Below are 13,247 nucleotides of genomic sequence, written 5' to 3'. Positions count from 1 at the left end.
GCAATGATTGTGGTCTCCATCCCATGACCAGGTTGGACTGAAATGGGTCCACAGCTGATGTGTCCTACAGGAAAACCTGCTCCCCTCTCAACTATCTTACCCAGGAATGAAATATTTGATACTGACAGGTAACTGGATGGGACAGGAGGATCCAAAGATGGCTTCGTTAAAAGTGGTCTCACTACTGCCTCTTTTGATTCTCCTGAGAATTCCCTCAAACTTAGGGACAGATTAATAATGTCCACCAGAAGTCCCCGAACCCCATCACCACTGGCATTCACGAGCCTCGACAGGCACAAGCTGAAGGAGCAGGTGGTAGGTTTCACAGCCACTTAGATCAGCATCAGCCCAGGAGAGTGAACTGAACTGGTCCAACATGGGATCTAAACTGGTCCAAGAATCCTCCAGTTTAGTCACTCTATCTACATTGTAGAAAAGGTCCTGGCAGAGCAACAAGGTTTATCTGCATGCTTGCAAAAGCCTCAAAGCTAATTGCCAAATCACCCTTATTTTGAGATTCCTCTGAGAGGGAAATTAAAGATTGAATTACCCTAAATAATTGTGCTGGCTGACAGCTAATGGATGCAAAAGAGGCTGCATAATGTTCTCTTTTAGCCTTCACTACTATCTCCTTTTGTAAAAAAATAATCTTATTTCAGTACTCAAGGTAAACATAGACATATGAATAAACATAATTTTTTGTATTCTTACAGTTTCTATGGTGCTTACTACCTAAATTTACATTTTTTAAAATCTGCCATCTTGAAGGATCTTATAAATTGGCCATGCTGGAAGGGGCTGATGGGAATTGTAGTCCATAACATCTGGAGTGCCAAAGGTTCGCCATCACGGCTATAGGATGTTCTTGCAGTTTCATTATGAGTATACCACCAATCCCGCTCTTGTCATCTAAGCTCCCAATTTCTCCTCCATAGCTCCACAGTATCCAACAGGGCTAGTTTGGACCAAGGGAAAGAGGACATCAGGGGGCAATCACAGTAATGGCTTTGGAAAGATGACTACTATGACAGTCTTTCACCAGCACACATCTAACGAGTCACCAGGAGGCATTGGATCCCGTAGAGCATTCTGGAAACTGACAGGATCCATTCGTCTCCACAGGTGAGCATAAATCAGTTCACTGCCTATGCAAGAAAGGGCTAGCATACCCAGAAAGGCCTTCAGAGGAAAGCAATCAGGCCATGGCCTTATATCGATAGAGTTCAGACACACATCTATGCCAAAGATCAAATCCAGTTTGTGGCCCACTAGATGCATGGGGCCTGAAACAACTTGAGAGAATCCCAGCGCTGCCATGGAAGACACTAGGTCCACAGACTGCAAGGAGGTTGCAATATCACCATGGACATTAAAATCCCCTCATGAAATCCAAGCCCCAGCTTGACACCACCTCCAGCAGGCCTAGCAAGCAATCTGTGGGTGTGCTAGGGGCCAGTAAACCAGCCAGATAGTCAAACTCAGAGGTGGGATCCAACCAGTTCTCACCACTTCTCTAGAAGTGGTTACTAATTTTTTCTGAGTGCCGAGAAGGGGTTAACACAATCAATACTGAAGATCTTTGGGATGAGGAGTGCTCTGAAAGAGAAGTTTTGCTCTCCCCACCCACCCACCCACCCACACATCCTGAACCTTTGTCTAGAACTGATGAAAGACTATGAAACCTGCAGGCAGGTTTGTTCTTTCAAGACAACTGTCTCACCAGCACACACATGTCTCAGTCACACAAGCTAGGTCCAAAATAATTTTGCAGCATAGTGACCTTATTATTAGTAGACCTGGCATTACACAACATCAGTGTTAGAGAAGGGTTCATACACCTGCCCCACTGCCATCATATCTCAGGATGGGATGGAGGTTGAAAGGTGAGAAAATATACACACATCTCCAATTCCTTCCTTTATAATACCTTGTCCCACCACCTTACCTCCCACACACCCCAGTCACTGGGATCCCAGACCCAGCACTAGCCTCCCCAGAGTCTCTTGATATAACCCGCCTACATGGATGGAACATGCAAATCAACACTTCTCAACACTTAAACCATACTAAACAACACCACTACTATATCTATTCACTCGCTCCCTTCCTAATGCTCAGTTCCCAGCATCAAACCTTGCAGATCACAATATGAAAGGAGGTGGATACTCTTCATAAAGTCTGGCCAACCTAGACAGTCTGTAATCAATGAAGGAGGGTTAGGGGTTAAAACTAATAGCCTACAGGCAAAGTGGATAATATAAACTACATGGCTATCTCCCCCACAGGGAACTTATATGGGTGCCAGTATGTTTGCCACACCTAGACAAATAGTAGCTCTCCAGAAGTGCTCTAGATCAGGAAAAATGGCATGGGGAGAGATTTAAACTTCCCCCTCTCCTTAGGCCATGACCCAGATCTGAATCCAATCTCCATGATCCAGAGATAAGAGACACAGAACTCCCACCATCTTGTCCAGTTTGGACTTCATTCTCTGGACAAGTTGAAGTTTTCCAAAGTTCCTCAACCAAGAACAAAAAAACCCCAAGAAAGATTAGAGAGCTGGGCCAAAACAAACAAAATGAATTTCAACAGAGATAAATGTAAGATACTACACTTAGGCAGAAAAAAATGAATTGCACAGATATAAGATGGCTGAGACCTGGCTTGACAACAGTACATTTGAAAGTGATCTGGGAGTGGGGTGTTGATTGGTTTCTGGGCTGTATGGCCGTGTTCTAGTAGCATTTTCTCCTGACATTTCACCTGCATCTGTGGCTGGCATCTTCAGAGGATCCGGGACTCCTGGGAGTCTTAGTAGACCACAAACTGAACATGAGTCAGCCGTGTGATGTGATTCTGGGCTGTATCAATAGGAGTATAGTGTCTAGATCGAGGGATGTAATTGTACCTCTCTATTCTGCATTGGTTAGACCTCACCCGAAATATTGTGTACAGTTCTGGGCACTGCAATTCAAGAAGGATATTGACAAGCTGGAATGGGTCCAGAGAAGGGCAACCAAAATGGTAAAAGGTCTGGAATCCATGCCCTACGAGGAGAGATTTAGGGAGCTGGGTATGTTTAGTTTGGTGAAGAGAAGGTTAAGAGGTGACATGATAGCCATGTTTAGATATGTGAAGGAATATCTTGTTGGTGAGGGAGCAAGCTTGTTATCTGCTGCCTCAGAGGCTAGAACCAGGAGTAATGGGTTCAAGGTGCAGGAAAAGAGATTCCACTTAAACATCAGGAAAAACTTCCTGACAGTAAAGCTGTTCGACAGTGGAATGCACTACCTCAGAGTGGGGTGGAGTCTCTTTCTTTGGAGGTTTTTAAAGAGAGGCTGGATGGCCATCTGTCAGGAGTGCTTTGATTGTGTGTTCCTGCATTGCAGGGGGTTGGACTTGATGTCCCTTGGGGTCTCTTCCAACTCTATGATTCTATGATTGGAAAGAAAGAGAATGCTGGGCTGGTCCTGTGGCCCAATCCAGCTATGCAACTCTTGTGTTGGAAAAGAAAAACGAGCCATTTGGGTTGTGATAAAACATGACTTTCTGGAATCTCAGGCAATAATAAATAATAATATTGATTATTTATAAAGTGCCTCGACAGCTATGCATGGCAGCTATAATTATTCTGTGAATAAGGACAAACTTTGCCATAGGCATGCGATGTGTTTTTGCAAGTTAAAAAAAAAGGTTCACCAGGTCATAGACTTTTTTTTTAATAACAATTTTTATTTTTCCTCAGGTCATAAATTCTTTTGGAACATCTTGGCCATATTCATTAAGTAGAGTTACAAGTTGCCTAAGTCCTATTTAAAAGACACGGGGTTGGATCCAGACAATTTTCACCAAACCTCCCATCCTGCTTAACCACCCTTGACATATTCCTCAAGGATCCTTGATCCCCCCCGCCCCCAAGGACCAGATCAACAGGCCGCAATGGGGAAGGGGAGGCAGGAAGTTCCATTGTGCCACTGGAAAGTGCAATCTAGATCCAACCCAATGGCTTTAACTGTTTGGATTCTGCTGTATCAACCTATTGCTCCTTGGTTTGGGAGACGGCTGAGGGGGGATATGATTGAAGTCTATAAAATTATGCATGGGGTAGAAAATGTTGACAGAGAGAAATTTTTCTCTTTTTCTCACAATACTAGAACCAGGGGGCATACATTGAAAATGCTGGGGGGGGGGGGGGGGTTAGGACTAATAAAAGGAAACACTTCTTCACGCAACGTGTGATTGGTGTTTGGAATATGCTGCCACAGGAGGTGGTGATGGCCACTAACCTGGATAGCTTTAAAAAGGGCTTGGACAGATTTATGGAGGAGAAGTCAATCTATGGCTACCAATCTTGATCCTCCTTGATCTCAGATTGCAAATGCCTTAGCAGACCAGGTGCTCAGGAGCAGCAGCAGCAGCAGAAGGCCATTGCTTTCACATCCTGCATGTGGGCTCCCAAAGGCACCTGGTGGGCCACTGCGAGTAGCAGAATGCTGGACTAGATGGACTCTGGTCTGATCCAGCAGGCTAGTTCTTATGTTCTTATGGGAGGAGAAAGAGAACAACGGATGGCCAAAATCTTAGACAACACACTTTAAGTGCCACCTGATTGTTTCTGCATCAGGTCCAGATCTTCTTGTTCGGCCACAAGCCTAGACCTGCCCCCAAACTTGGCCAAAACTTTGCAAGGGATGGCAAACTTGGCCAAAACCTTGCAAGGGATGGCAACTCACTCCCTCGGGTGACCTACTCCACAAGGCAATTAACTTTTATCAATGGGGCAATGGTGATTATGTAGGAGTCCCATTTCCTTTGAGTCACCGGCTCCTCAAGATCCCACAGGGTGCGTTACTCTCTTGGGGAACTGACCTGAATTCTCACTAAGCCAGAAAGAAGCCTCTCCAAGGTAGAAATTGCTGCTTAGTATCAGTTGTGCCGGCCCAGTCATTTTTATTTAACGTCTTTTTCAGAAATGGCATGCTGCTTTTCCGCCATGCATTCAAGGGCAGTGAGCCATAAAAATTAGGAATGTGTACTTTAATCCATTTAATTGGTAAGTTTATGAGTCTCTGAGGACCAACTTGGGGGCTGGAGAACAAAGGACATACTTTTTTTTTTCAAAGGAAGTTAGGTTCTTTTGTGTTACTGAACCAGGGAATGGACATGAAAATGTGTCTTTATTCTAGCAAAGAGTGGCAAATCATTTTAGGCTTTTTAAAAATCAGGGTAAAAAGGTCTGGGAACTGAATTAAATTGACAGCCACAATGTTAAACTCTAAAAACAATCTATCCTTACCTGGATGCCCTAGCCTAGCACAATCTTGCCAAATCTCAGAAGCCAAGCAGGGACAACCTTGGTTAGTATTTGGATGAGAGACCACTAGTGGCAGAGCTACAAGCCACCAGCCTGGCCCATTTTCAGCAGGCAGAAAGCTGTTTTCTGCCAGCTGGAAAAGGTAAGTGGAGAGCTGCGGGAGAGGAAGAGGGGCCGCAGGGAGGCGGAAATCACGGAGTGCACCCCAAGTGCACTCCTGCTCAGCTATGCTTCTGGAGACCACCAAGGAAATCCAAATTTGCTGCATAGAAATAGGAAATGGCAAAACACCTCCATTTGTTTTTTGACTTGAAAATTCTATGTGATCACTACAAGTCTGCTTTGACACACTTTGTACCACCAAAGACTACCCATTAAAAAACTAGGAAGAAAACCAGAAGCAAAGAAGGCAAAATAAGATTAATCCCACCATCCGATAAAGCTCACAAGATCAACAGTGTGCAACGGAGTCAGCTCAAATATCTTTACCTGACAAAATGAGAATGTGATACCAGTGGCCTAAGTTGAAAGTATTTTAATCTAAGGGGCTAAGCTTCCCTGACAAGTATGAAGTTGGTGCCAACACCTTCGTGCCCTCAAAGATTTCATATACCTTCATGCCCTCAAAGGTCGCAAGCAGAGGGAAATGATGTGTTTCCGCCTGCAAAATGACAACTCTGAAAGATGCCCTTAAAACGAACATTTCAATATTGATGAATTTTAAGCTGAAAGTGCCAAGTATTTTAACTTGCCAAATTCCACAACCAGAAATGTTGGCAACTTTGCAAACCAATTCTAGTTACAGCTTTGTCTTTTACAGTAAATATGAATCAGGTCAGCTAATCAGGATCATTCATGTGCACCAAAATGGCACAAGGCATAAAGAGAAAACGGAAATGTGAAAATGTTGCTTAACAAGGGGCAAACCATGATTTTCACATGCAGTTTTAATTTTGGGGAGTTTGGATTTTAAGGACAGAGCCACAATATCCCAACATATGGGGAATCCACCCTAAAAATAAAGCCCAGCTCTAACACTACCTAGGGCCGTGGTGACAAACCTATGGCACTCCAGATATTCATGGACTACAATTCCCATTAGCCCCTGCCAGCATGGCCAATTGGAGTGCCATAGGTTTGCCACCACTGACCTAGGGTCACAACAGTGTTGTGCAGCGGCACATCCCAACTCCTTTGGTAGTGAGGGAAAGTGGTGTGTGGGCAAAAACGGCATTTATCCAAAGGTCCATTCCATAGTGGAATAATGCAGAGATATAAGAAACGTGCTGAACCACTCAGCTGCTATGGCAAACCAAGAGGCCTTCTAGGCGCATGGAGACTGCCTTTCTCTTAGTCCCAGAATTGCCTTATTACGTCCCAGTTGGGCCACCATCTATGGCCGGTGGATTATGCTGGGCCCAATAGCGCACGAGTTGCAGAATTCTTTTCGCTGATCTTTCATTCAACAATATAAACAATAAAAGAACAAAGAAACCCATAACTATGTCAATATGCATTCTGCTCCTTCCCCCTCCCACCCCATTGTGTTGCTGCCTTGTTCTGTTCACATTGCAAAATTGTTAGTTTATTCTCATAAACATATTGCATAAACATATTTGGTTTTCCTCAAACAAAAAAATGGTTTTGCTTGGTTTCAATCCCCCAAAGGCAATTACAGGCTGACATTCCACCCTAAAAGGATCCTCCTTTTTGTCTTCTTTGCTGAGCCCTGACTTCTTTCAATGTTGTTTTAATAATTATAAGATCCTATACTTTCTGAACTTGGTCATGCTCATTTGGGAGTTTGGAGTTCCAACGCAGAAAAAAGGTGTGACATCTTCCAGCAAGGTTTTATTATTGATTTGATTTGATTTAATATCCCACCCTCCCCAGCCTAAGCTGGGCTCAAGGCGGCTAACATGCATGATTAAAAACATCCAAAACTACATTTAGATCAATTCATATTCAAACAACGTATCAATAAAACAGCAAGTTTCAAAATTGAGAGTTAAGCCCCAGATGGCGATTTACACAAGATCTCATTGACCATACAAGCTCAAGTTTTATCAATCTTATTAGGGCAACAGAAGGAGGGATATGCCCATCTGGCCCAACAATTTTATATAGATCTTTATCGGCTTCAGTTGCAAGCTCTGTGGAACAACATGGTCTTGCATATGGTCTGTGGAACTGGATGATATCCCACAGGGTTCTGATTTCTGCGGGCAACACATTCCACTAAGCAGGAGCAGGAGCCATAAAAGCCTTTGCGCTGGTGGAAGCCAGCCATATATCTGTGGGGACAGGGATCACCAAAAGATTACTCTTGGAGGACCAAAGGGTCCTCTGTGGACAGTTTGGGGGAGATGTGGTCCTGCATATATGATGGTCCCAGACTGCTCAAGACCTCAAAGGTCAACACCAGAACCTTGAAAACGATCCGGAATTAAACTAGTACCCAGCACAGAAGGTAGAGAACAGGTCTCATGTGTTCTCTCACCAGAGTTTGGGTGAGTATTCCAGGCGCCCCATTCTGGACCAATTGCAGTTTATGGAGCAGTTCCCATTACATTTTAATTGCCACTCATTTTGGATTTTTATTCCACTGAGCTGCTTTGGGGGCCAATGTTTGGCTGAAAACCAGAATTTAAGAACATAATAAAACACACACTGAATCAACCTGTCCACAATAGGAGGGAGTTGCCAAGTTCTCCCTGGCACAGGTGGGGTGGGGTTGCCAGCTCCAGGCTGAGAAACTCATGAAGATTTGGGAGTGGAGCTTGGGAAGGGAAGGGAGTCAGGGACTTCCACCCTCCAAATCATTCATTTTCTCCAGGGGAACTGGTCTCTGTAGCCTGGAGAGGGGTTGTAATTACAGGGGATCCCCAGGTCCCACCTGGAGGCTGGCATCCCATGAGAAGGCAACTCAACTGTTCCAGGTAGAGAAAGAAAGGTCCTGTCGAATACGTGCTCCAACTTTATTCTGTGGATCAGGGCCCTCATCTTTCTCTAAAGAGGAGATAAACCTTGTTGTTAAGGCTGATCCCCCCCCCCCCCCCACCAGCCACCGCCACACAAAAAAAGCTCAGCTTCATTTGATGTCTTTGGGTTGAAAACTGAGCACAGTGTAGAGATTAATTGAATGGAATATGAACAAGGTATGAACAAGGCACACCTGACATCCAGACACTCGGCTGCACCGTTCCCAAAGGCAGAGAGGCCCCTTGGGGATTATTATGACACTAGGAAAAATGAGCAAGAGTCGGCAAAACGTTCTCTCCTCAGGTGAGGGCAGGAGCTTTGAACAGGGTTTCTTCTCTCTCTGCCAAGGAAATTTCAAATTCTGCTTCAGGGTGATCTAAGAAGACCTACAAACATTTGGATATTCTTGGGGAAGCATGCTTGATTTGCAGCTGTTAGTATAAAACTGGAGAGGATGCATTGTTAACTGAGGGCTAGTAGCTTGACTGAGTATTTGCACAGAGGAGTAGAAGTAGAGAGTTGTGATATGAGGTAAAAATAGGATGGGGCTTGGAGATCTCCAGGAATTACAACTGATCTCCAGACCAGATTGGTTCCTCTGGAGAAAATGGCAGATTCGGAGAGTGGGCACTATGGCATTACATTACTGCTGAGCTTCTCCTCCCAATCTCTATCCTTCACAGAATCCACAGTGCAAATAAAATGTTTTCAGGATGTTGGGAAAAGCATTTTGGGGAGGAACTCCATGCAGATTTCCCCCCTAAAACGTTTTGAAAACATTTTATTTGTGCTCAAAATGGGAGTGAAAACACTAAATTAGTGATATTTTATTCCGGAGACATTTTTAAAACATGTCTGCACATGGCTGTGCAGAAAGCAGAAAAAGTTTTCATTTTCCCACCTGAGTTTAAAGCTTCCATTTTTGTTTTTTTCCACAGCTCGTCATTTTAGGGATCCTCTGTGCCACCTGATCTCCCCCCTTTTTTTTCTTTTCAATGAGGTGTCTTCGAAGTTATGGAGATGTAATATAAGAATCATCTGAAAAGGAAAAGAAAGGGGAAAACAACACGCTTGCATAATTGTCAGGCAAAACTAAGTTTATTCATGTACTGTAAATACTGAAATAGCGAATGGTCATGATGCCAGCTGAGGAAACATCCGTGGGGAACACTCATCAAATGGCAAGCAACACGGAAAATCCTTGAAGCAGCAAAAAATGGTGGGGGAAAAGGACTGTGTTTGCTGGAAACATTTTATTTTTCAGAGCTACGCAGACCAAAAAAAAAGTGGAAACAGTTATTTTTTATTATGTCTCCAAGACATTTTATTTGTGCTGTGCAGAAAATGCCAAAGACACCCATCACTCGACACTGCAAACTGAGTATATCCCATTGACCTTAAATTAAGACAGGAATCCAGTGGCAACCTAAAGACTGTCAAAATGTATTCCAGCCGAAACTTTAATCAAGCAAAGCTCACTTCATCAGATGCATAGGACCGTAACTATCATTTATTTGATTTACAGGCCACCCTTCCCCATCTACGAGTTCAGGGCGGCTCACAACATAATAAAATATAACAAGAAAATCAATCATAATATTCTGTACAATATGTTTATTTATTTATTTCTAATTCATATCCCGCCCTATCCCCACAGTGCTCAGGGTGGGTCTCAACATTGCATGTTTCCATGCATCTGCGTCATAACTAATAAGTGGATCAAGCTGATGTATATACAGAACATAAACTATGTGTGTGGGGGGAGGGGGGGAGGAGGGAATGTTACAAAAACAAGATCAAATCCAAAGGGTAATCAGTTCACCTAGCATGGGCGTGAGACACTCCCAAATGTTGTTAGATAGGCAAAAGGTAAAACCTAGTGCATGATGAAGTGAGATAAGCAGGTGCATGATGAAGTTACACGGGTACTGCTGAAGTAATTCACTTCTGCAAGAGGTGAGATAGGCAAAATATTAGCCTAGCTTGTGGCTCCAAAACCAGAAGGGCCACTATGCATGGCTTCTGGAGGTTGCGTTTCACCGGTGGATCAGTGCCTACACACCTCAGGCCTGTTGAGATGCTTCCCCTAGCTTTGAAGCCCCTCCCCAGGTGCCATTCAGCTGCCTGAGGGGGTCTTAGCAGACATAAATTGAGGCCAAGGCCTTGACGCCATCAGCTCATTAACATCACTTCCAGCAGTGATGTTATCATGCAGACAATGACTTGGTAGATGTTCTTGTATTTGAGAAAAACTGGATAGTAAAAACAGATTCAACAATAGAGGTTTTTCCCAAATACCAGAACACCTCCCTTGGCACCAGTGACATCATGTCGCCACTTCCTGAAGTGATCTCAATATGCCAGTGACATGGAGGACTGGACCTCAATTTGCACCAGGGGAGACCCTATCCCTCATCCAAAATGCGCCCTTCCCTGCCCATTCACTTTCAAGTGCTCCGCCACGCACACTCCCTGTGTCCCCGCAAGGATGATGATGAAGTGCATTGGGGGGGGCATGCACAGAGGTGTAACATCTGGCAGCCACATAAGCAGCACTATCAGCATCAACTAGAGGTGCCATCCTCCAGGTGGTAGCTGAAGATCTTCTCAGATTACAGCATCTCCTGACAACGGAGATCAGTTCTCCTGGATAAAACGGTGGCTTGGACAGTGGACTTTATGGCATTATACCAGTGAAGTTCCTCTCCTTTCCAAACTCTGCCCCCCTCAGGCTCCTCCCCCAAAATCTCCAATTTCTGAACCAGCTGGCAACCTTAAACAGCACACACCAGCTAGTGCTGGGAGGAAAAAGAGTATGAACATGGTGCATGTTGTGGGAGGGCACTTGAGTGGGAGAAGGATGCACAGTCAGGCAGAGGACATGCAGTTGGGTGAATGGAAAGGGAAGCATGAGGGGGCAGAAGGGGGCTCCAAGATACAGTCTGCCCAGGACCCCCCAAAACCTGGAAAATTGGCACCTGTAAGTACCTGAGGCGCAGCTCTAAGGGGGCAGGGGCGTGCACAACACACCGGGTCTGTACCCCTGTGGGGGTGTGGCGTGGGCATGGCAGGGGCATTCCAGGGGTGGGGCGGAGGACGCACCAGTTCAGTGGGTGCTTTTCCCCCTTGCTACGCCTCTGATAAGTACCAATTAAATTCCAGAGTCCTGTTCATAATCAATTTGTTTTAGAGGTTGTCCTGTTTAAGTAGTTCACCCCAATGCAATGGCTCCAGTGCATGATGGGGTCTCGGGTATGCACATCTCACTCGTTGCCTGGAGGGGTTACCTTCTTACTTTTCAAGTTTTCCTGTCGCGTGTAAGGAACTTTTTTTTTCTGCTTTGTGAATGTCAAGCCAGATCAAGTTATTTGAAGAGGTCATTCCATCACCCCTTGATGGTGACTCATGATCTTCTGTCTCAAAAGCTACACCAAATTTATTGGGCATCATGAGAACCTGCAGGTTCCATGAAGACAGTAGTCCTTTTTTAGATGTTACAGTCAAACTTCCTGGGAGACTACTAACTGCACATAATGGCAGTGTGCACTACTCACAGTCCTCTGAAGACTCGGGGGGGGGGTCAACATTTTGTGTGAACAGGGGCAATGCCACAACGATGAGCATACTGTTTCAATATACAAACTCTGGAAAATTCAGTGATCAATTCACATGTACCAGAACTGTACATACATGGTGGATATACCGGTATATGTTGCTACAATTCACATGACACAGCAACCATGCTTATCAAAAGGATCGATGCAAAGCTGCCAGACTCCCAGTATGTGCAAGTGTAAGGTCTGTAAAGGGTCTCTAGGAGCATGCTTTCGTATTTCAGGATGGAAAGAAACTATTTAAGTCATACGCCGTTAACCTTTTTAAGGACCAGTAAGAGGATTTTATTTTATGCATTTACATTATTTATAGGCTGCTTTTCTCACAGGGACTCAGGGCAGATTACACACAGTGAGTCAATACAAGCAATAAATAGGACATTAAATCAGCGTGCGTTAGGATTTTAGAAATCGGGAACCACCTGAAAGAACTAAAGCACAGCAGAAGTATTACCCATGAAACATTAAGTGGTACAGACATTACATAATAGGATCCTACTTACAATAAGCTGTGTGCAGCAATATAAACCATAGTGCCATTTATTTATCCAAGTAGGTTTGTGAACCATTTTGTTCTGTGCAACCTTACTACTTGGGCAGAAAAGCCCTCTTGAATAGTTTCACTTGCAGAAGGTTTGCAGAAGACCAGGAGAGTGGGAGTTCTCGTGACCTTTTCAGGCAGGCAATACTACAAGGTGGGAATTACAACGGAGAAAAATTGTATACTGGCAGTTGTTGAGTTTGCCCATTTGCAGGCTGGTACCTGGGGAAGCCCCTGTTGACACGAGAAGCAGTCCTACAAATACGAGAGATCAAGGCTTTGTATGTGATAGCCAATATCACATACAAAGGTAACAAATGGGCAGCATGGAACGTCTTCAGAACGGGAGTTATATCCATTCTCTGCCTCACTGCTGCTAATAGGTGGCATTCTGGACCAACTGGAATTTCTGAGCTAATTTTGCATGGAGACCAATGTACAGTTTATTGCAGTAGTCTAGTCTAGAAGGTACTGTGGTGTAGATGTGGGAGGCCAAGTCAGATGTACAGGGTCATCTTACATGCTAAGATGAATAGGCGGAAAGCCGTTTTTGCAGCAAGTGTCAGTTGAACTCCATCAAGAGTGGGGAGAACAATATCCCTCAAGACCTGCTTCTTCCCAACCAGTATTATCTTCTGTCTTTTCAGGGTTCACTTTCAGTTTGTTCACTTTTAACCACAGTTAACCACTGTAGCCAGGCAGCCGTTCAGAACCCCTACCACATCAGCAGGAGATTTGGATATATACAGCAGACTATTTTCCTCATATGGATTAGCCAGTTTACAGAGAATTCTTC

This window comes from Sphaerodactylus townsendi, linkage group LG06 (assembly GCF_021028975.2).
Source record: "Sphaerodactylus townsendi isolate TG3544 linkage group LG06, MPM_Stown_v2.3, whole genome shotgun sequence".
Classification (NCBI taxonomy): Eukaryota; Metazoa; Chordata; class Lepidosauria; order Squamata; family Sphaerodactylidae; genus Sphaerodactylus; species Sphaerodactylus townsendi.
This window is presented reverse-complemented; position numbering follows the sequence as displayed.